The sequence below is a fragment of the Lathamus discolor genome, chromosome 3, assembly GCF_037157495.1.
Source record: "Lathamus discolor isolate bLatDis1 chromosome 3, bLatDis1.hap1, whole genome shotgun sequence".
In the NCBI taxonomy this organism is placed as follows: Eukaryota; Metazoa; Chordata; class Aves; order Psittaciformes; family Psittacidae; genus Lathamus; species Lathamus discolor.
Genome location: NC_088886.1, coordinates 66,916,598 through 66,941,044, shown reverse-complemented (window position 1 = coordinate 66,941,044; position 24,447 = coordinate 66,916,598). Strand labels below are relative to the sequence as shown.

Genomic DNA, 24,447 nt, shown 5'->3' with positions numbered 1-24,447 from the left:
ATCATCACCTCAGTGCTTGGCTTCATCCCAGTGACCATTTGGCTTTGTTGTTAGCTGGATTCCTGCACAAACCAGCATGTCCTGGGTGTTTTCTGTAGCCTTTCATGTACACAGAGACCAAACAGTCCAGGACCAGTATTTAATCAGGCTCTACGTGCGCATGTGTGTTGCCATGGAGGAGCAACCCTGTTGTCAGGAGCTTTATTAAGGGATTCTTTTGGTCTCATTCTGTTTTGCACAAGAGAGTCTGTCTCTGCCCTCTTCATCTCTTATGGGGTGTTGGACTTTCATGCAGGGGTGGGATTAGGAAAGGAAAACTCAGTCCCCTGAGGAATTAGGGTGAATGGTGGGAGGAATACAACTGAAGAACCCCCTCCTACCATGTAAGAAAGAGAAGCAAATATATCAGTGTTATGTCCAGTGCATGACAACACAGCTGTGGATATAGGGTCTGAATTTTACCTTTACTTCAGCTTCTTCTGAACTAACCCACGCTGCTGGCTCATGCAAGATGAACTCAGACAAGACAAAAAGCCTTTTCAGCAGCTGATTGAGACGCATGTCTCTCTCTTCATCAATCCCAATGTGTTTTCTGTTAGGAATCTGTTATCTGGAGAGTTTGCAGCTCTCAAATTGTCAGGACTTTCTGGAGCATTTGATAGGGTCAGCTCTCCCCTGGGGAACTGAAACCACTCACCCCAGTCCTATGGCATAGCTGTTTTCTGACTGGCCTCACCAACTTTTACAGTTACTGATTTTTCTTCCTCAAAACCCAAATCTTCAAGGCCAGGTTGGACACAAGGGCTTGGAGCAACCTGCTCTAGTGGAAGGCATTCCTGCCTGTGGCAGGGGTTGGAACTGGATGAGCTTTAAGTTCCCTTCTAACCCAAACCATGCTATGATTCTACCTCTGAGCTCCAGATCTACCTCTCCAAGGCCATTCACCCAGAGGAGCCTTGGCTAACTCCCCAGATTGATGGAAGAGATGCCAATGGGTGCTTGTGAGCATTTATTTTCACTAGGAGTTGCTAGTGCGCTTTGCAGAGTGAGATATAAAATGCTTTGATCTACCCTAACAGGTCCTTAAATGCTCCTCCATAGAGCTCCGTAGATCTTAAGTGCTCCTCCAGTACAGCATAGAGCAATTCTGACCCCCTGTAGCATTAAGGAAGGCACATGGCAGCTATGGTGGCACTGCTGTGGCTGCACACATCCGACTTGTGGCTGGGGTAGGTCTGACCATCTCCTCCTGGTCCTGGTCATGTCCTGGGGGAGTAAAGCAGCAAAACAGGCTCTTCTGACAAGCCATTAATAAAGCTGAAGCTGGATTTGGGTTGGAACAATGTCACTCCCTGTGGTGAAATCAGTTTGGTTAAAGAGGGGAAGTGCAGGTCCAACCCAAACCATTCTATATGTTTCTATGGTGCGAACTGGAGCACAATTAATGATTCACCAAGTGGCAGAAACCAAGACACAGGCATCCCCTGGGGGACAAAAAGAAAAGAGGGAAAATTCTGTTTGCTGCATTGCATGACATCTGTTAAACTCACCTTCTTAAATGGTATTTTTTGCTCTGCTGGTACCAAAAGCCCAGGCTGAGATGTCATTGACTTTTAAGCTAGTAAGAGCTTCTAATGGATGTGATGTGTTTTACTCTGTGCAACTGTGCTTGGTTTAAAATAAACATGTGACGTTCAAGCTCTGAAACCTATCAGGCAATTAAAGCATCTGATACACACATGTATGTTCTTGATTTGGCATGTTAAAATGTTTTTCTCTGAAGCTGGTTTAGATGGAATGACATGATTTATTTTTTAATGGCTCTAGACACCACAGAGTTGCCTTTTTTCCCCCCCTGGAGTCAATTATCCTTCACCATCTCTTCTTTGCCCCTCCCTCCCTGCTTAAAACATCACACCCTGCCAGATCTCTCTTACAAAGAGAGCAGATCTCTCTTACAAAGACCTGGTTTGCCTCTTGCTTTGCAAGAGTCAGGATGATAATCCCAACAAGGAACACTGCGCCTCCCAAACTGCCTTTGCCAGGGGCCTGCCCTTCCATCAATCTCGCTCCATCGCCTCAGTGTTGCAGCCCAGATTCCAACCAGCGCTGTTGTTAATCCATCAGGAAAGGGTGTGAGAACAAAAGGTCTCTTGGATACTTCAGGCCCGTGTTTCCAGCTCCACCACAATTGTTCTTTAAAGGAATTTGTAATTTTATGGTTTTTGGTTTTTTTTTCAGAATGATTTCTTTTCAAACATGTTTGTGACTTGGAAATGAAAACCCAGTTTCAGCATGTGTACGACCGAAGGTCTGATGGGGCTCTGCAAGGCAATGGACGGAGGTTACTGAGCACTAGTAAAGTCCACCCCAGTGTTTGCTCACAGGATGAGCAGGAAGAAAGTAAGGTAAGTAAGAAGAAGGAACAGAGCAGCACCTCTGGGTGACCATTTCCATAGTGTAGCTGGCTTTTCGTAGAATCAGAATGGCTTGTGTTCAAAAGGACCTTAAAGCTCATCCAGTTCCAACCCCTGCCACGGGCAGGGACACCTTCCACTAGAGCAGGGTGCCCCATGGATGGGGCAGCCACAGCTTCTCTGGGCACCCTGTGCCAGCGTCTCAGCACCCTCACAGGGAAGAGCTTCTGCCTAAGAGCTCATCTCAGTCTCCTCTCTGGCAGGTTAAAGCCATTCCCCTTGTCCTTGTGTCCCTACAGGCCCTTGTCCAAAGCCCCTCTCCAGGTTTCCTGCAGCCCCTTTAGGCACTGGAGCTGCTCTAAGGTCTCCCCTTCAGGAGCCTTCTCTTCTTCAGGCTGATCCAGCCCAGCTCTCTCAGCCTGGCTCCAGAGCAGAGCTGCTCCAGCCCTTGGTCCAACAGCTCCATGTCCCTTTAAGGGCAAAATCTCCTCTAAGAGCAGCCCTCCTTATCCAGGGTGCAAGTAAACAACCAGCTACTCCTGGTACAAGCAGGCAGACATCAGACTGGCCAAGTGACACTCACACCTTTAGCCCTCCATCACCTGAGAAACTAGCTTGTAGCCAAATCAGTGCAGGTCAGAACATGGTGAGGTGCAAGGAAGTGGTTCAGCTCCTGCTCAGAGCGGTGCAGTCAAGAATGTAAATCTCATACCCTCAGTAGCTGCATGACATCTTTATTTTTATTGGCAAGAGAAGCAGTATACACAGCAACATTGTAGTCTCTTAGCTCCTTAAAAATATCTCAATAAATAAAACAAATAAGCAACATATACACTGAAACGAAAAGGGGATGAGGGGAGTGAGCGGTAGCAAATCATGGAGCAATAAGGAAGAGGCAGTAGAGCGTGGAGGGCAGTCTGCAATCCAGGCTGTACTTGAATCAAATCATGCAGGGAACTGGGGACACAGTGGGGTTTTTTCTTCTTCTTCTTTTTTTTTTTTTTTTTTTTTTTTGTTGTTGTTGTTGTTGTTGTTTTTTCTTGCGAGAGCCTTGGTCCAGTTTTGCCATTACTGCACAAGAAATCAGGTGTTGGATTTAAACAAACAGACAGCGAACAAACCCAGAAAAGAATGCAGGTCCAGGGAAGTAAAATCTGAACCCAACCATTTCTCATAAATGTACTCCTGAATTAAGTCTTTTCAGAAGAACAAAGAGCTAAAACCAAATGCACACACAGACAGACACAACAATGGACACACAGGAATGTTGTTTCTCTTTTCTCTTTGGTCAGTCGCTTTAGGGAGAGATGTTGCAAAGTTTCAGACCATCAGCTTTGGTGCTGTTTTCTGCTCAGTCTAAGTGCTCTGCAAGAGTTCAGAGCAAGGGAGGTCAAGAGGGGTCTTTTGGACCAGTTTACTTGAGGTTGTTAAGGTTTCAGAAGCTACAAACTTGGATACATCCCAATTCCACTTCAGTCTCAGACATTGGACAGTCTGGAGAGAAGAGACAAAAAAGGAAGAAAACAGAAATAAATACACAGAATACAGGACATCTTTCTGAGGTGTGTTGCCTGGTAAAGTTGTTTTCACCTACAGATTGTGGCTGTAGCTCATGATCACCAGTAACCACGTGTTGAAACCTAGCCCTGGTCCCAGCAGCATGGAAGCAGACAGCTAATCCAGCAGCTGGATGAGATCCAAGGCATCAGGAGCAGCCCCGCACCACCTTGAGCAAGGGAAGAGGGGAGATCAGATGCTTGGGTGTCTGAGCTGGGCTTTAGGAACTCCACCTACAGTGACTCCAGCCCAACATCAGGCAAGCTGTGTGGGAAATGAATCCATTTTCTTTCCATCCCTGGGTAACACATTTATGTAATATCTAAGCCCATCCAAAACCACCACTAGCCACAGAAAAATCAACCTAAACTTTATAATTCATTTGGCTTTTGGATGTACAACCTAAGTTCAGAGCATGGAATGGTAAATCCATAGACAGGAGCAAAGCATCAATCACAGAGGCCATCTGCTGACAGCAGCATCTCCAACCCCAAGGGATGTTGGGCTAAACTCCAGTTCTCCATGTGATTCCCGATGACTCAACAGTACCGTCTCTCTTCTGCCCCATTTATTGGGATGTGACAAGATGCAGCAGCATGTTGGGAGCCCTGCTACCTGCAGGGTTTGCTCTGATCCGCAGCAACCTGCTGCTGCTCCGCTGTGGGCTGGTGGGACAAACTCTGTGACCCAGCAGTGCCCATGGGAGACCCCAGCTAACTTGGGGGAGGGATGGCTTTGCGGGCAAGATGCTGTTCCTGCCTTCAGAAAGCCACCTCAGCTCATATATCAAAAAGCAGATATAATTATTTCCTCCCACTAAGGAAAGCTCCCATTTAGCTTATTTCCTTTCCTTTCCTTCTCAAAGTTATTAATTATCTAATTACAACCACATTCTGCATACGAGCTAAGGACTTGACAGGCTGCCCAGGGCCACTTAGGAAAGTTTAACTACTTGGTGTGTGCGAGCAGCAGTGGTTTATGTATGTGCACATCTGATGGATGACAGGTTGGTCCTTTCCTAATGCTGGCGCTGGGGAGGGACTCAGGAAAGGAAAACAAAATACAGGGAGGAAAGAAGATACCACGGAGAGATTTTCTGATGGCCTTCTTTTAACATTGTTTTCTCCAGCAAGCAGAAGAAGGGATGGAGGATGCTTGCTGCCAGCTACACGACGTATCCCCGTACCCTGCTCTTCGCTGAACCTGGCTGCCATGTAAAACAAGGTGAAAACAGGTAGGAGGCGATACTGAGCTGATCTGTTTGCACTGGTGTTTTAAATCCCACTCAGGACTGGAGAGGTCAGCACAAAGCTGCTCTTGGAGCAGAGCTGGTGATTTGCAAGCTAATAGATTTAACCCCGGGTGAGACACCCTGCTCTGGCTGCTGCTGCAGTGCAGGATCCCGTTCCCACTGGTTCTTTCTGGTTTCCAGCAGCTTTTTTGGCTCTGTTTGACTGGAAAAACCGGGAATTTCACAGCAGCACAATGCTGATGTCTTCCCTGTTACTGTGAGGTGAATGAGTCTAGGTCTACCCCATGCACGGCACTGCGGCTGTGCCCCATGGGTCTTGTATGGCTCTGCTGGGTCCCTTGCATGCTCCCAGGGCTTAACCCATCCTTTCTCATCCCACACAGGTCACCAGAATGAAGTGTCACTGTGGATAGATGTGGCTGCTGCTCAGCCACTGCTTGGCCAGTGCCTGGTTATCATAGAACAGCTTGGGTTGGAAAGGACCCTCAAAAGTCATCTAGTCCTACTCCTGGGTTATCAGCCTTGGCAGGATAACCTGGTAGGTTATTTCCACTGCACATTAAAGCAGCCTGTCTGAGCTGACTGAGCCTTATTATGGTCAGATATAGGGGTCACCAAAGGAAGCTGCTCTACCTGGCCATGTTATTCTTCACATCTTGACATAAACTTGTGTTTCAGTTCATAGCCTGCAACATTTTGATGGTCGTTCTTACCACGTATTCTATATACGGTCCACATCAAAGAGTAAAACCCACTCACTCACAAACCCATCTATCAGCATAAGCAAAGTGCATGAGATGAGAACCCCTGCTCCTTTCATTTCTTCTTCTGTGGACTTTTGGGATGTTGGTTGCTGACTGCTTTTGAAAACCTGGCTCTAAGTACCAGTTTTTGTGGCATCAAGGACACTTTGGTTGTGGGATGTGTGGCAACGTGCCCACAGCAGGCAGAGAAGTGATGTGTGATGTCTGTTCCCAGCCTGTTCTTCTTCAGCTATCCCCCGCTTCCATGTCACTCAGATAGAGGAGTACTGTGATAAAAACCTGCTATCATCCCACGTGGAGTTTAGTAAGGCTGGGGGACTTCAGTGGCTTCTCAGTTTGCGTAAGTGTATTGGAGAATTCATACTCTGAATCTGGCCTGTAATCCTCACTTCAGAAACCTGGTCCTTGCTTGTAGTGGTTTGAGGCTTGCAGGGGGAAGGAGGATCAGCTGCTGGCTGAGAAAGAGGGATACTATCCCCCAAAACCTGCTGCTGGTCTTTCCTCCTCCCCTACCCAGTGCTGTCACACCACTGAATCCTCCTGCCCCTTATTTCTGGAGACCCATCTTGAACTGCTCCAGTAAATCCAGTGCCTTGTGCTTGATCCCCCCGAAGGGCTGATTTCGATCCCCAGCACATCATGCACCAAAAGGGGAAGCACAGCCCTGCTTTCCTTCAGGAGCTATAAAATGAGGCAACAGGGCCCTTCAGGCTCCTTTCCCCCTTAAATCATAGAGAGCTTTCCCATAATGATTTTGTGCTTTTAATGGACCCTCTCAAGGTCGTATTGTATGTTTATGATCCCTTAATCCCAGAGGGGCTCAGCAAGGAGCTTATCAAAGCCTGTCAAAGCACTCTGCTGGCAGCTGCTCCTATAGCTCTTCTCTGCCCTGCTCCCATGACTGGGACCCATGGAGGCTTCCTAATGCACTCCTGCAGGAATGGCTGCAGGTTTCCTATGGCAGCAGAATGATGAGATATGGACTTAAACAAAGCAGGAAAGCACGCAGCAGGCTTCACAGGGAATGCCTTCCTGGCACTAAGCTGGTGTGGTAGCACAGCAGGACAACACAGAGCTTAGTTTTAACCACGTACAGGCTTGCTGTGTAACTGCTCTCTTTGCATGTGCCTCAGTTTCCCCGGATGAGAAATGGCAGTACATCCCTTCCTCTCTTACAGTGCATGTGGGATTTAATCAACTGGTGATAATAAGGCACCTTGTGATTCTCAAAGTTATAGCTAAAAGGCATAACGCTGCATTATAAAACAAAGCATGACTGTAGCATCAGGACTGAGCTGGTAGACAGCGAAGCTCTCTGCTGAACACAGTTCTCAAGCATTTCTCTTACCCTGTAACTTGGAACACAAAATGTAGTTGTTTTGCATTATTTTATTGCAGACCCAGTGCAGTTTCCTTTGCATGATGAATTGAGGGCTTGCTGCTCTATTTTCTTTCTTTACATTTGGAGCATTCCCCAACCCAAGAACACAGCGTGGAAACCGTGAGAGCTGAGAGCTGCTGGTTTGATGGAAGGTGCAGCAGTAGTACAGCCAGGGATTTTGCAACAGGACCCTGAGGCTTTCGCTCATATAGGATTAGGGTGGTTTTGGCTCCAAAGGGATTGAAATAACTTCCATAACATAACTCAGAGTGCAAATGCAATAGGAAATGCAGTTGAATGGCTTGAGTTTGTTTGCTTGCTGGTGGTGGTGGTTGTTTGTTTCTTTTAAAGGATGCTTTTTCAACTTATTTTACTGCAAGAAAATGGTTCTTCCCCTGGGTCCCAGCCTCTCTCTGCCCACATGGGTTTTGTCCACCTAAAATCCATACCAGGAAAGTGCTGGCACAACTTCTTGACTTATGTTTGGGGCTGAGAATGGGGTCAGGCAGTGAGTAGCGGACGAGGGGTATGAGCGGTGCAGCACACACCAGCTGCTCACCCTGCACCAGCTGGGACTGATTTTGGCAGTCACTGAGAAGTTTATAGACTGCTTCCTCCCCCCTTCAACTTGGGGAAGTAAAAACCAGCGCAGGTTAAAGCCAAGACCCTGGCCCTGCTCGGCTGGGTCAGTGCAGGGCATGCTGCCTGGGGCTGATGCTGCTGCCTTTCGGCTTTGCTCGAATGGACGCAGTTTCTGACTGAGCATCTTGCTGAAAGGAGTCTGAATTGCAATCACAGATCTCTTATAAGTGGCACCAATGGGCACATTCTTCACCCACCCTGTGTGTGGCTGCCTCGGTGGTCCCAGCCAGCTTCCCCTCCATCTTGTGTTGTCTCCACGGCTCTGCTGCCTTTGGCACCATCCCTGCCACCATGTTTTGCCCCCTTTGAAGTCTCCCGCCCCAGACTGTGCTTGTTTGGAGCACCCCCACAACATTCGTTTTAGTGGGATGCTAACTTGCAGGCTGTGGAGGTTTGGACTGGGGAGCAGCACTGCTGCGAGAGAGGCTGGTGTCATGAGATAGATAGGATGCTAGCAGAGCAGGCAGCATTGATGGGCATGGGTGACAAGAAAATTCTGGCATCTTCCTCCCTGGGAAGCAAACATGCACTGAGGAAACAAATGTTAAACCAGCCCATGGAAAAGCACTGAACAAACTCAGCTGGAGATCCCCATCACCACCATCCCAAAACTTGTCCTTTCCAAAATGAGAATACCAGAAAGGATTGATATAGTGAAACATACAGCAAAAGGCTAATCAGGCTATCATGGGTCCTTACCCATGCTGGCTTTATTGTGCTAGGTGCTGCACCGTAAACTGGTTACAGGCGTGTTAGAGAGTGAATGGGGAAAGAGAAGCCCCCTGTTGAGTTGGATCTGATTGGAAGTGGGGCAGAGCAAATAACAGTCTATGGCCTCTATGGTTGTTACCCAGGTGAGTACCTTCAGGGCTGGAAACTCTCCATATAGTCCTCAAGAGGAAGAAAACATGATGTGGGTGAGTTTTCCTGGGCTAGTCCAACCACCGGGTTCAAGCAACACTGGGTTACAACACAAAATGGGATGCTTGTGCTTTAGAAAATCAATAAAATGCTTCAGTCGGCGCTAAGTAGCAGCTGCCCTTAATATTTTTCTTCAAAATAAATCAATATGCAGCTAGTTTGGTTATTGCATTATGTCATAGCCCCGGTACGCCCGCCCGCCGCACCAGCGCCGCGTGTGTCCTGCCCCGTGGGCACAGGGACGGGGAAAAACAACAGCGAACAATGCGAAACGTGACTCGGGGGGCTCACGTGTTGGCCCCCGTGCCTTGGGAGAGAAAAGGTCAGCACGGGCTGGTGTGAAGTGCCAGCAAGGGAGTTTGTGAAATACCAAACCAAGCGGCTCCAGAAATTGGGCTGTTCCTTTAAAGATTGGGAAATGCCAAGTTGGAAGGGAGGACAAATCTCAGCATCTTGACTCTCCAGCCAGAAGTCTGAATATGGATTACTTCTGGCTATGAGGGCTCTTCCTCGCCTGGCTACCAGGACTCCTGGTGATCTGGGCTCTTGCAAGTTTCCTGTGTTCCTCTCTCCCTGCCTCTGTGAACCAACTCAGTCCCAGATTTGCCAACAATGGGGCTATCATCAAGGCCTATGTGGCAGCTTGAGGTGCAGACATCTGAGATATGCTGGAGGATCTTGCTGAGGACACAGAAATCCCTTAATCTCACCGTCATCATCATGGGCAAGGCTCCTACATGAGGAGCCCCCAATTCAACCCTTAACCTTGCTCATTTGTGAGCCTGGTGAACCGAGGACCATCGTTCCCAGCTGTCTTGGGAACAACAGCTTTAAGAAAGCATATAGCAAGTATCAATGGTAATATCCACGGCAATGTCTGTGTGCTTTGCCCTCCAGCATCCCGTGGTTTTTTATCTGCTCAAAACCTCCTGAAACTGATGTTGGTTGGGCTGAAAATTTTCCATGCCCAATGGTGATTCCTCTTTCTTGCCATTGTTTTTGTTTTCTGAAGCTGGGGCAAAAATGGTCCAGCTGTTCTGGAGCACAGGATGAGCGGAAAACAGCCGTACTCCAAAAATGCTGAAGGCTTCCCCTTGCCTGTTTGTTGGAGGCTTGGACAGCAATGGGTGGAAAGCTGAAAGGCAGCATGCATATCACCCGGCTTGTAAAGCAGCATCCCACCTGGGCCTGGAGGAAATTAAGTTTGTTTTGACCTAGTTCTGAGCCTCCCAATATCGCCTTCCAACTATGCACAGGCTGAGTGTTTCTGTGAGCCATGTGAAGCAGACCTAAGGCAGGAAGCATGGGTGAGTTATTTTGCCTTGGCTTTTATCACAGTGCCATTAAAAACATGAAGCCCCCGTGAAGCAGCAGAGATTTGCTAGGGTGGAGGTGAGACGGTGGACTCATGACCATTGGGTTGGGACATGCACAGGCAAACCAGGTCTTTGCTACCTAGATTAGGTAGAACAGAGTGGCCAAACTTTAGCAAACCCTGGGAAATGGGATGGGAGGTGGATGCCTCTTACTTCCCTCCTAAGCTAAAGAAGTCCCTGGTGTCAAGCAGCAAGCTAAAGTTCAGGTATATCCAAGCACAGGCTGTGCATGTCTGTTTTCTGTAAGGATGGGAAAACTCCATCTGCACACATGTCCGTGTTTATGCACCGTTTAATATATGCTCAAATGTTTTTGTGTGAAGTTAAAGGAAGAAGGGAGATGCTGCTCTGTGTATAGCATACATAAAACTACGCTTGCTGCAGGTGGTGGCTGGATCTCTACCAAAGGGGTAAGCCCAAATTGTCTTTGGGTGTTGTCCCCAGAGCCAACATGGACAGTGGTGTATAGCTGAGATCTAAAACATCTTTCTGATGCGGATGGTGCAAAAATGCAACTTTTTAGGACCATTTTCTGAACATGACCAGAGGCAAGCAGCAGAAGTAAGGGGAAACTGAGGCACAAAGGAATGGCACTTTACCAGAAATCCCTTGAGTTTTAGGGCGTTTCTTACCAAGAATGGCTAAAAAGATGGGGATGGGGAATAATTTCCCATCCTCATGGTTGCTTTCTGCCCCAAGGGGAGTGCTGGTTCTTGTGGCTGTGGCACAGATCAGGAAAGGAGAGAGCCCGAATCCACAGCTATTCCTCAAGCAACGGAAAAGGCAGGCAGGCTGGTCTGCAAGGCTTCAGAGGGGAGGAAACAGCAGAGAAAGGAATTTGGATAATTGTGTACATGCGGGGTGAGGGGGGGGAGAAGGCTCAAATCAGATCTAATGCTGTGGGTACAGACAGACTGAAACCAGATATCCCAGCTTGTGTTTTTTCTGCCTTTGCTGGTATGAACCCTTATCGACCATCTGCTCTTGAAGTCTCCCAGATGAAGGAAAGCCACAATTATGTGCATCTTACAGCTGGGAAACCATTTAAGAACACATCCTTCCCAGTTGTTCATTCCTGAGTTGCACACACACGCACCACACGGGCTATCGCCAAATGTGCCCCTCGTCTAGAGGAAAGCCTCTAATCTAATTTACCCCAGGCTTTTCAGACCTCGGAGGATTTATCTGCCCCTGGCTTGTTTGAGGGAAAATATCCTCCCTGTGTCCGATGGCTCCCTGGTTCATTATGGGGAGTGTAACTAACTGTTTGATGGGGATGGGGCATAAGAAAACAGAGATTCAAGCCTTTTCTTCTCCCTCCTTTCCAAGAAATGGCAATGGTCTGGTCACGCCTCACTGTCGGGGAAGAGCCATCCTAAAGAGACAACAAAGAGAAACCAAGGGGACAGCCCTTGGTGTTTTCTTCAGTATTTTGATATCTATCTTCTTTCAACATGTTTGTTTTTAAAGATGCAAAGTGAGCTTTCACATTCTTCCAGCTCCAGGCGTGCCTCTGCAAGGCTAAACTGCCGGGAGCCAAAAAGGTGTCTCCGGCACGAGAGGAGGCTGAAGCCCTCACAAACCACTTTAACACCTCTTAGTGCTCTGATCTCAATTTCTCCTTAGCTCCTCATGACTGAGCTGTTAGGTTTTCCTTGGGGCTTCAGTTCCTTTCCACTTGGGGTGAAGAAAGAGGGAAGCTGAAGGACTGATGCAGCCCCATCCTGGACCTGCAAGCTCAGAGCTCTGCTGGGCAATCAGCTCTGCTCAAAGCAAACCAGCATAGCTCACCAAAGAAAGCCAAGGTGGCCTCCATCACACTCAGAAACTTGCAGGCTCACCAACTTCCCATGGAAAAACTTGCCCTTTGGGGTCTTGAAACACACTCCTTTGGCACGATTTTGTCCTATGGCTGATTGCCCTAGCCCAGATAAAATCAGCCTCAGGGTAGGGAGGAGAAGCAAGAGCTCTGCAATGAAGCGGTTTGTTGCTGGGACACCACGAGTTTCTGTGTTATTTCCTGCCTCTCGCAGCAGTCTCAGGGCAGTTGTTTATAATATTGACTCCGAGGTGTCCCTCCCTCACCACAAAATTAAGCCAACAAAATAAAGAGCTTTAAAGAGAAACGAGCGCCCTCAAAGAAACATTCCCCCCAGCCGTGCACTCCTCCATCAGCCTTTGCAGGGCAGTGGGGTTCATTGCAGCTGGAGGAGGAGGAGGAGGTAGGTTTGTGGGAGCCCCTTATAAAGTCTTGGCAGCACATCACTGGAAGCTCATTTAGAAGTTCCCGCAAGGCGGAAGCTGCTAATGAGCAGTTGGAGCAGGAAAAAACAGGGTTGTTTTGGCGTTTGAAAGGACCATCTAAGCTCTGTCCTCAGCTCTGCCCAGCTGCCTGGTGTGTGGTACAGAGGGACAAGCGCCTGGGGACACCACCAGCATCTCCTGAGCATGAAAGCCAGGGCTGTGGGCAAAGAGGGACAGGAGGAGGTGGCTACCACCAGCCCTCCTGGCTAATGGAGCAGCAAAGCCCATCGTTGTTTCCTTGGGTTCATCACCCCTCCCCAGAGGCACTCCCACACAAGCTTGGCTTTGCAAAATGCGGTGCAGAAAAAAGGAGCAAGCAGAAGGAAAAAGGTAGGGAATGAGATATTCTTGTCGGAGAGCTCAAATGAAATATACAGCATTGGGAGAAGAGGTTGCACAGATGCCGATGTGCATCTTAAAGAGTGGCTCTGAAGCTGTTGAGGATTATGCCAAAGATGAGGGCAGTCATTTAATGTCTTCCTATGCCTCATGAGTACCCCATCCCCCGGGCTTCTCAAATCAACATGAATTCCAGCTGCGAGAACACAAGCAATTCCAGGCATGCACTTGGTTCTCCCTGCCTGAAATGCACACATCAAAGCAGTGCTAAAGAGATAGAAATATTATATGCAGACATCAGGTAAGGAAGGCAAAGTTATTATAGATGTGCCATTCACTTCTACTGAGATGCTCACACCAAAGACCATGTGCAAACCTTACTCTTCACAATTACAGCTTGCAAGCTAAGGCTTAATGAATTTTAGGAGACAGTTGCATGATGTGTTATAGCTTAATAACTTACGCCCTTGGCTGGGCTACAATGACTGACTGTGTACCTGTGCTAAGCAGTTTGGGAAGTATAATGTATTTGCTTAAGGCAAACCTGTTCTTGTAGGCTAATCGAGACTATCTTGGAGGAAAATATCAGTAGGAACATGATTCTTCTTCCTCTTGGGAATATGTGAAGACAGTGGCTTAGGGCAGCTGGCACTATGCAGCTTGATGTGCGGCATGCTCTGATGATGCTGGCACTCAGTGTGAAATGTGTCTCTGGTCCCTGTCTATCTCTACAGGGATAAACACAACTGAGATACGAAATGGGCTGTAAAAACACCCTTCTGCCTCCTCCACCCCTTTTTAGAACAGCAGAGAGTATTGAACAGTCCCCCTCCCCTCTGCGTTCCTGCCCAAATAATACAAATCCTAGGAAAAACACCTTCGCTAAATATAGATATATCTGCAGCTTTATTCTTTTTTCCAAGGGAATTCTTTTAGCTTGACCTTCTCAGCCAGCAGCTTACCTGTTCTCCTTATTTTTCCGGTGTGCAGCAAGTAGGCAGCTGCAGTTTGCAAACCTCATGAGTGGCAGCATCCCTGTGAGAAGTGACAAGCATCATTCTCTGGCTCTGGGACTTGGCACTGCAGGTCCTACCCCATAGAAAAGACCTTTCCTACCCATTTCCCCACTTTACCTGCCCCTGCCCTGTTTAGATTAGGTACTTCGGGAGCAAGAATTGCTGCGTCTGTACATAGCTGAGCACAAGGAGGAATAGCCTTAGCTTTTGTTTATCAGTGCAGCACGAACACTGTAATAACACTGACGCCTAAATCAGTAAGTGGGTGATAGCTATGACTGACTCAACAGCATGGATTAATGCCAGTGGAATTAATAACAACAATAAACCCCCTGCTTTAAAAGCACTTATGTTTTAAACTTGTTACTTAAAAAAAAACTAGGATAAAACAAAAAATGGTGCCACCCACTAAAAAGAAGAGGCAGTTTGCACAAAATCAGTGGCGTTCTATGGGCTTCTGTTAGCAATCTGCAGGACAGGGACGATTGCCTTATGAACTCAGGGTGCTTTTTAATGTTCAATACAGTCACTGACACATAGCAGCTGAAACACCTGTAGGCCAGATGTGCACAGCTGTACGTGTGCTGCTGCTGATCAATCTTCAGATTACATCACGCTCCAGATGCCTGACTTCAGAAACGCTTGGAAGGCAGAGCTGAAGCAAACGAACTGCAAGCTTAGGCATTGCTTTCTTCCCCACAGCAACACCGTGCCCCTATGCACGCAATGATGAATCCTTCTTCTGTTGTCACCTTGCGTGCACAGTGCAACCTCAAAGCAAACAGAACGGAAACCCCATCCAGCCATCTGGGAAGAGACACTGGCGTCCTGTAGCCAGGAATGATTGTCTCGGCACGATTAATGTGCTGGGGATGTGGGCTACGTACAGCCATAGAATCATAGAAACAGCCAGGCTGGAAAAGACCTGTAAGATCAAGTCCAGCTGTTCCCCAACACTAACCCGTGTCACTGAGGACCTTGTCTCCACGGTGTGTGAACACTTCCAGGGACAGTGCCTCCATCACTGCCCTGGGCAGCCTGTTCCAATGCCTGATTGAAGTATATTCCGAGACTTGTCCACTCTGTGGTTTTATCACTGTGAGAGCCCAAAACCATCAGCATCTGCCTTTGAATTGGTTTATTTTGGTGTTTCTTCACATTGGAACATACAGCACACCTTCACCATCTCTCCATGGCCATGTGCGTGTATGTGTAAAGGGAAGTCAAGCGATTTTCATTTTCAGTGGATTCACTAACTGCAAGAAGGATGGCACTTGCGCCTATACCACTTGGAAGCAATCCTTTGTCTGCCCTGAGAGAGACTGAGAGGTGATTGCTGAAAAAAGACCCTGGATTATTTTTGCATCCGGAGTAGGGAGGAATGTTTTCCCTTTGGTTCATGAGGCTGTGTTTGCTGTTTAAAACTGGCAAACAAATGCTGGGGCAGATTCCCTGAAGCTCAGGAGATTAAATTTTCCATTTTTATATTCATGGATCTTAAAAGAGCATCACAAAAACCCCTTGATGTGAAGAAACAGGATCCCCATCTCTTTGCTCAATGTCACCATGCCCAGCTATGGTAGAGCCACATCTTGGGTGACATTCCCAGATGTCTGCAGAGGAAAAGGCACTGATCTGAAACTTTCCCCCTCTCATCAGGCAGTGTTTGAAGAATGTGCCCTCACTCACCACACCCTGATCCCTAAAGGAAGTGATTGCAATTGCTTGGCCCCAGCCCAGTAGAGTTTCACAGGGCAGTAGATGCAGAGTCTTGATAACTACTCAGGCTCTGAGTAACGGCCGTGTTTCAGCCTCTGTGTTACTGATCTCTCAGGGTTTTTGGAGGGAATTGTACCAGGCCAGGTCTCCATCTGTGATTAACCAGCATTGCTTCATTGAAGTCAAGGGGCCAAATTCTCACTTGGAATAAACTGGTATAACTCTGGTGCAGTCAATAAAGCTACTCTGATCTTTAATTTATGGCAAGAATATTCCAACTATTTAAAATATATGGGGCTACCCTTATGCAGAGGGTGTCACATTTCATTGTGCCAAACAATCCCACCAGAGTAAGAAGTACCTGGCATCAAATAAGGCACTCTGATGTGTGCCATTGACATTAAATATGTTTCAGAGAAAGCCACCGGCTGATGTGCAGGGTTGAGGTGAGCACAGCCTGGGACAGGACACCCACTGCAAACCAGGTCTGCTGCACTTGCCTCTTGACGTGGAGCAACCCGTTCTGGTGGAAGGTGTCCCTGCTCATGGCAGAGGTTGGAACTGAATGAGCTTTAAGATGCCTTCCAACCCAAACCAGGCTGGGATTCTATGAATGGGAATGATGACAGCGACTTTGCCTAAGTGTGCTGATAGACCATGGCTTGCTTTGCATTAGTTATCTGCTAGTGCCTGGAGGCTCATTTTGTCTTCAATGGTCTGGCAGCTACACTAACATAGACACAGGCCTGGCAAGAGCCATCCTCAGTCCTGCACCTCTCCTGGACCATTTTTCCAGCCTTTACTAGAAGTACTGCATTGTACAATACTTCTCACTACACAGCTTTTACCTTCCCTGCAGATAGCATTGCCCACACTTAAACCCAGCCTCTAGGTCTCAACCTGAATCCTTTCACCCAGCTGCTGCTCTTTAGGTTAATGAGTTCCTTCCTCTCCTTCCTTGGTGTTTATAAGGGGTTCTGCCACTTTCTTCACTCCCCCATAGAGAGAAGGACTTAGGGGTGTTGACTGATGAGAAACAGAACATGAGCTGGCTTCAGTGTGTGCTCACAGCCCAGAAAGACAGCCGTATCCTGGGCCGCATCAAAAGGAGCGTGACCAGCAGGTCGAAGGAGGTGATCCTGCCCCTCTACTCTGCTCTCATGAGACCTCACCTGGAGTATTGTGTGCAGTTCTGGTGTCCTCAACATAAAAAGGACATGGAACTGCTGGAACAAGTCCAGAGGAGGGCCACGAGGATGATCAGGGGACTGGAGCACCTCCTGTATGGAGACAGGCTGAGAACATTGGGGCTGTTCAGCCTGGAGAAGAGAAGCTGCATGGAGACTTCAGAGCAGCTTCCAGTGTATGAATGGTGCTACAAGGATGCAGAGAGGGACTCTTCATCAGGGACTGCAGTGACAGGACAAGGGGTAATGGGTTCAAACTTAAACAGGGGAAGTTTAGATTGGATATAAGGAAGAGGTTCTTTATTGTAAGGGTGGTAAGGCACTGGAATGGGTTGTCCAGGGAAGCTGTGAGTGCTCCATCCCTGGTGGTGTTCAAGGCCAGGTTGGACAGAGCCTTGGGTGACATGATTTAGTGTGAGGTGTCCCTGCCCATGGCAGGGGGTTGGAACTAATCTTAAGGTCCTTTCCAACCCTAACTATTCTATGATCTCCTTGTCGGCTACTTCTAAAGTTTGGCTTTGCTGTCTGAGGTTGCCCAAACCAGCTTTGCCTCAGGGGACCTTTGCAGAGCAAGGAGTAGCAGGTAAGGTTATTTGTATTGCTAGAAAGGATTTTTGAATACGCAGAGGTTTGGGGGTTTTGTTTGAATAGGCTATGCTTCAGCATGGTATTATTTACTTTTCTTCAAGCCTTTTAACTGGCTGTGATTGAATAGATGCTTGAATGTCTGTGTTGCTTTTCAGCTCTGCTTGAGCATCTTGGGCTGTGGTGGCTACTGGAGGGGCTCCTAGTTAAGATAATGGTAAAGGGGAGCAGTAACCTAGCTAGTTTAGCAGTTTCTGATGTCACCATCCTACCTCAGGAATGTGATCTCTTAGGAGATAGATAGGCAGGAACCCCCTGGTCCCTGTCTGGGCTCTGAGCAGCCATGAATTACTCATTTTCCAAGACTCGTAAGGCAGGTATCATTGTTTGTAATTCAGGTTGAGGTTGGCTGGTTGCTTTACAGCCTTTCCTGAAACTGCTATGTGGGTGACGCTGGGCAAGCCAGTACTGGGAAACAAGAGCAGGAACAATCTTACTCACAACCTCTTTAGCAACATACTTCCAGCCTGGATGGTGCTGTGAGCTGCCCAACCCACCACTCTGCTCCAAGAGCCTGCACTCCCATAAACGAATATGCTGAGGGTTTTAATTTCCTCTGCAATGACTAACTAATAACTCCAAAACACATTTTTATGGGCATCGGTGGCCTCGGAGTGGACCCAGCAGTGTATTCGGCTTGCTGTCTGCTAAGTTTTCTATGTTGCTGCTTGGTTTCTTTCCTATAAATAAGCTATCCACCTCAGAGCTCTCGTGTCCATTTTTCATCACATGTCTGGAATTTATGGCTTCGCAAGAGGTAAACCAAAGTTGATTGCTCCCTCGCTGCTCTTTTTCAAAGGGGAACAAACAATCTCGCTCCAGCAAGTTCAAACTTCTGGAGGAAGAAACATGCAGAGATGAAATCTCTGTGCTAAAGGAGCAAAAAAGTCAGTGTGTCCTTAGCTTGTCCAGTTAGTGAACTATTTAATCACATGCCTGAATGTGTGCTGCTAGCCCTGCTGAGCTAACTTCAGTACACATCCACTAAGGATGTACAGTCTGCTCTGCTGAATAGGAACAAATGACTCCCAAGAAGTTGATTTGTATGTAGCATGTACACAGAAGCTTGGAAAAAGCTCTGGAAAACTGGTTTACATGGGTTTTCATTCTGCAAAAGGCAGATAGATGCTTTCTTGCCTGCAGTTGTCAGGGGTTTCTGGGTTTTGGTGATTGACTGAAAGGATTAAGTCAACATTTTCAGCCTCGTTATTGTGGGTGACTCAGCTCAAGGCCAGCTGCCTGGTCTTGTTTAGGTTTGCCAGCTGCAAACTGGACTTGTTTGAACCTCTGAGTTTGAACTCTGCTAGGTTCCCACTGAGCAAATAACCTGTGTTGCTGTGGTACTGATGCAATCTTGTTTCAGGGAGGGGGGGAAGAAAAGCTCTCTGCATCCGTTCAAAACAAAGGCTCTGTGCTTTGACTTTGGCCCGGCTGCTCTTCTCTGAATTTCACAAGCTATTCTAGGCTGTGCAGAACTGAGCTAAGCTCGTGCTCCTGTGAATCAGGGGCTTGGCTCTGAGGCTGCTTCTCATCTGACTGCTTGGGTTTGCAACTGATGCCGAGCAGCTTCTATGCTCTGTTCAGCTGAGGTTTATATACATGCACTGCTGCTGCCTGCAGTACAGCAAAATGTTTCCTCACATTTCATATTCCCCAGGCTCAATCTGTGCCTGTGTGTTTGTGAAGCATGAGGGAGTCTGGATGTTACACTCACTGATTGAAATGGAAGATTTAAAGGCTCAGTAAGAAATCAAATTGAATGCACGTAGGGTATAGGAAAGTATTGGTTTAACTGTCTAGAGAAGTGTGTGCATGCTTCTATATGCAATACACAGATCACCTCTGATACCATATTTAGGATTTAAATATACTGTAGGTGTGGAGGATATCTGTAGGGACTTAAGCTTTTCATTCCTCTGTGCTTTTTACAAGTTAAAGATGCTGTTTTCTCTTGCAGTTTCTGGTTGCCATCCTTATTCAGGTGCAGATGTCTCATTTATATGTATATATATACACTTCACACTTCCCCTACTCATGTGTGCACCTGTAATGCAGCACTTTCCTGTATCAGTCACTATTGTAGGGTGTGTATATACTTCCACCTAATACTTTAAAGTTGGTGTTCATCTATTAGGGAGCACAACCATAGGGATATCACTGACCACCAAAGAGATTCTGGTCTTAGACACCACATCTTGTGGAAAGAGCCTCTTCTTCCACCTGATCCTTGGTCCCTAGCAAATGTGATTAGCTGTGTTTCTTACTACACCCTCACTTGAAAGGTAAACAGGTTTCTAAGGATCAGCTGCTCCTTAGCAGCTTAAAGGCTACATAAAACCAGCAATTATTTAAACAACATCCAAAATGAGTGGATGGGATGAAACTTTAGGGCTCAGGGAGACTGGCTGGTTCTTGCGGCACATGCTTTATCCTTGAAGGTGGCAGAAGAAATGCAAATGGAAAGGAACTCACAAGTTTCCCCTAAGTGCTGCAGCTAAGGAAGGATAAGACCCTTACCCAGAAGAGTGTGCCTGGCTGGGACCTGGTCTTTGCAATGTGTCTGAGGCTGCAGCCCACTTGAACTACAGCTGGAAATCTCACAGCAATGCAATGTACTTGTGTCCCTGCGGGACTGGCAGGAAGTCTGGAAATCAGCAGTCCCCGTATGAAAGGAACACATTTGCTTGTGCCATGCCTGCCAGCTGGGGGGGTATCATCAGGCTGGGGGTGGCTGTTGGGCCACACTGGTTTGCTGGATGCTACATGGATGCACCCTACAGGAAACTTAACCTTACATCCCACAAACAAAGTGATCTCTGCCCTTTCCATAGTTATTTATAAGCATAATCTGGCTCTCCAGAAAGTCCCTTCAGGAGGTCATGCAGCTGAAATAATAGCTAATGAATTTCTTAAAATGATTTGGGAGTTAAGTACGTTCTTCTTCCCTCCCTTCAGTCCCTTTCTGGCAAACACTCCTGGGTTATTCCATCAGAGAAAGGAACAACCAGGGCAGAACATGCTGCAAAAGCATCCTGATGTATATGAAGGAAGGACCTACACTCATCTCCAAGTGTTTGCATGCTGCCCCCAAACTAATAGGGATGGGATAAGAAAGCTAGCTGATGTGTGGGGTATCTCAGCAACCCCAGAGACTAAGGAGAGCTGTTGGCATTGCTTTTCCTTCACCTCATTTGATTTCATCCCTGGCTATGGCATCATCTTAAATGCAAGGGATAGGGCTCTTAGACTTCTCCAGTATTAAACCATCCAAACTACTTCTGTCTATGTGCCATTAATGAAAGGAACTGAGCTTATTCCTTTCGGTGGAGCTGTACCAGGCTACACAAGCTAGGCTGTGACTGCAGGAACTGATGGTTTATATCTGTTCTGGGGGAATCTGCTCCTCTATTTCCTTGTCTACAAAGATTCTCTCATGTACATAGGCTGTGGATATGATGCTTAGCTTTTGGGCACACATTGCTGTAGCAAGACATGTAGGAGCTGCACTGAAACAGCTCATGTGTTCTGGAATTCCAGCTGTATCTTCAAATGAATGAGAACATTGCTTTATCCCTTTTTATGCTGATATTGTATGTTGTGGATTTAAAAAGGGTGTTGCTGGCTCCCGGGAGTCTCTCTGCTTCCTCCAGCCTGTCTCTTCTTGACCCTGGTGCCCGTGGCAGGTCTGACTTCTCCCCTTCAAACTGGTCATCGTGCCCACAACATCCATGGGATGCAGTGCACTTCGCTGTGTAACCCACAGAGGAGATGCTGCTGTGAACAGGCTCCTTGTCTTAGCCTCATCAGTCTCAGCCCCCCTTGGTGATAAACCCCAGCCTAAGCTGCTTGTTCTGCCTGTTGCTTCTTCCCCAGTCTCCAAGGCCCTTTGCTCCCTTTGTGCTTTGCTCTGTCACTTTCCTTCTCCCTGTCTGCCGGGCTCAACTCAATACCATCAGTGGATAGCAAGCCCTGTGTGAGCACACATGCTCCTGGCAGCTCTCTAGGGTATCACTGAACGCACTTCTTGAGGCTCCTCTTCACAGAAAGCTTCAAAAGCAGCACGAAATTCTCCTCCCATGTAATCAACGTGGGTTTGTCCTGATTTGGAGGAAGCTGATGCTTAAATCTCTACTTCCCTCCTACCACCAGGCATCACCTGTTTTAGTTACACTGGGGAAAGGTGCATCTTTCTAAGGTCCTACCCCACTCCTCAAGAGGAGAATCCTGCAGTTTCATGTATCTGAAACAAACAAATGCCAGTGTTAGGATATGTGGCAAAATGGGGGGGAAAGGAACAGATGGAGGTACAGAAACATTGCTGAAAATGCCCAAAATTTTGGAGCACTGCTGGCTCAACATCTGTAATGCACAAATCCTGATGTTTTCTGCTTGCCATCCTGCACCAGAAGCCTTTCCTGATGTTGGATGTCAACTTTTAGTCCTGCTTTATTGGTGTATTGTAATAAGTCCCATGTAATATTTTTAATCACGCTATTTAACAGAACATGTAATATCTTATTTAATTGGTCGATGTAGTATTTTTAATAGGGAAGGTTTTTGGTCTGCAGACTTAGGTGGAAAAGCTTGAACACACGATCTTTGAAGAGTTCAAAACTAGCAAAACCAGCTTTATCTCAGTCATGTCTGGTGTGGGGGGCAGGCAACTGCTTTGGAATGGAGAGGAACCAGGGGCACAGGCTGTTCGAAGCTGCAGGAGCACAAGAGGGCTTTAACAAGTCACAGCTACCTGTGACTTAAAGCAATTCAGGCTTGCATTCAACAGCTTTCATCGCTGCTGTACAAATGAAAGGGAGGAAGGTTGCATCCCTGATCTAAGAAGTCAGTGGAGAAAATCAGCCCAAGAGATGTTTGGGACTGAATTATCCATCAGGACTATGCAGGCAGTTGTCTCTGACAACCGACTGTGTGCTGACCATAGTGGTGACTCCTTTTAATGCATCACCATCTCCATAAAAACCTCTGGTGGTTTGTGAACCACAACACTGCTGATTTAAAGCATGCCTGGATGTTTAAGGAAAGCCTGATTTATGCTGTAAAGGTTTGCTCATCAGTTTCCCTTTTAATCACTGCAACTGTTGGGATTCCCAAACCCACTTGGCTCCCCTGGTCACTTTGCATGGCTTTATAGTGGTTCTGCTTTAACTGGAGACCATGGGATGGCTCTGGCCCAAGTGAACTCCTTGAGATCCTTGTGCAGTATTCTCCTGGTGGTACCCTGAGATCAGCAGATGCTGGCCTTTCTCTCAACTCCCACTCAGTGCCTCAAATCCCAGGGAAAGCTCTCCTTCCGCTTCTACACCATGTGCTTTGAAGGCAGAAAATGATTCTACAAGAGATCACTGGGGCTTTGTGTGCTTCAGCTGCCTTCAAATGTTCACAGGGGTTTCCAAGGCTGAGATAAGGACACCCTCTATGCACAGCCTGCTCTGTGTCTTAAGTTGCCAGCCCTCTGCGGATCTTCCTCAGCACTGATGCATTCATACTCTCCATAGTAAGACTGTGGTAAAGCTAATTCTCCCATGAATGTCTACCTGCATATGATGCCTGTTTGCAGTTATGCAGCTGAGATGTCCTTTGCCTTCAGCCTTCTAACCACCCCCACCCCCCCAAAGCCATAACCAACCCACCAATGGATAAATAATTTGGGATTATAATGGATGTGTTCAGTTCATGCAGCTTGCAAGGAACAACTGAGTGCAAACCATTCTCCTGCACAAAGTGGGTGCATTTTGTACCAGTCTTGCTATCAGCTTTAGCAAGAGCAGGGTTTGAGCTGTTTTCTTTCTCCCTCTGCTTGTTGCTGCCTTATCTGCTCTGCTAATACCTTTTCCTGCCTCTTTGCCCTTCATGTCTGCTGCCCTATTTTCCCTCCTTATTTGTTTCCCCTCTCTTTAGGTCACTTGTTTTGAGTCACTCTTCTCTTGGTACCACTTCCAATGCAGGGTTTTTCCAGATCTGCTGCTTTTCTGCCCCTGGGGGGATGCTTTGTTCTCATTGATTTGTTTTTCTGGCCAGAATACAAGAGGTTAAACAGTTTGGAGGGCTTCATTCTGCATTTACTGCTGAGGTAGGTTTCTAAATCAACAGTAGGTCATGTATTGGAGTGACTCAGAGCTGCTTAACCTTTTTCCTTCCGTTCTTGTCTCTCTCCTGATCTGAAGTGCACATCTGCAATTTAGATTGCTTAAATGAGAAGCTGTGAAATGCATATAAATTGCTGTAGATGGGCTGCTCAGCCTGGCCTCAGTGCAGAGCCAGTTTCCATTTTGCAGGCCAGATGGAGAAAACTGCTTCCAAAACCACCTAAAAATACAGGGTACAGAGAGGATGTTCTGTGCTGTTAAGAGCAGGGAAGATGGGCTGGGTAGGCAGGGAAAAAGCAGTCTGGTTGCATGTGGATCCCTTCTTTACATGCTCTGTTCTGTCTTCTGGAGAGGTTACAAGGCAGGCAGGCAACAGGCATTCAAAGGACAAGTATTCGTATTAACTCTTCATAGGGGAAACTGAGGCACCATCCATCAACTGAGACGGTATGGACAAGTTGGGTGTAAAGCCAGTGGAGGTGAGTGTTCTTAGCGTGGGCTATGGGTGCAAGTTGTGCCTGGTCCCCAGCAAAAGCAGCAGTGCAAAATGGGCTGGAGGTGAACAGAGCAGATGAGAGCAAGTGTGGGAGCTCATTCATCAACCATCATCTGCCTAGAGGCTCTCAATGTGTTGTCCTGCAAAACACTCTATTTGCTAGCAGCCAAATGTGTGGTTACAGACCTCTTGTTTTTCTCCAGCAGCAAAGCAGGGGTGAACTCTCTACTCCCAAACTGCAATCAAAACCTCACTTTGCTTCTACTAGAAATTATAGAATCCCCGCCTGGTTTGTGTTGGGAAGGGACCTTAAAGCTCATCCAGTTC

At 47.3% G+C, this 24,447-nt stretch overlaps 1 protein-coding gene across 2 annotated transcripts in view; it reads right to left on the bottom strand.

The window, feature by feature from the left end:
• TWIST2 (twist family bHLH transcription factor 2) overlaps positions 1-24,447 on the bottom strand; it is a 43,415-nt gene that overhangs the window by 5,213 nt on the left and 13,755 nt on the right. Inside the window, exon 2 of one of the 2 annotated variants that reach the window (XM_065669703.1) lies at positions 3,136-3,911. The exons of the other annotated variant lie outside the window; for it this stretch is intronic. The gene's annotated coding sequence lies outside the window, so the exon portion shown is untranslated. Of the gene's footprint in view, positions 1-3,135; positions 3,912-24,447 lie in introns of those variants that run through there. 2 annotated transcript variants of the gene reach the window in all.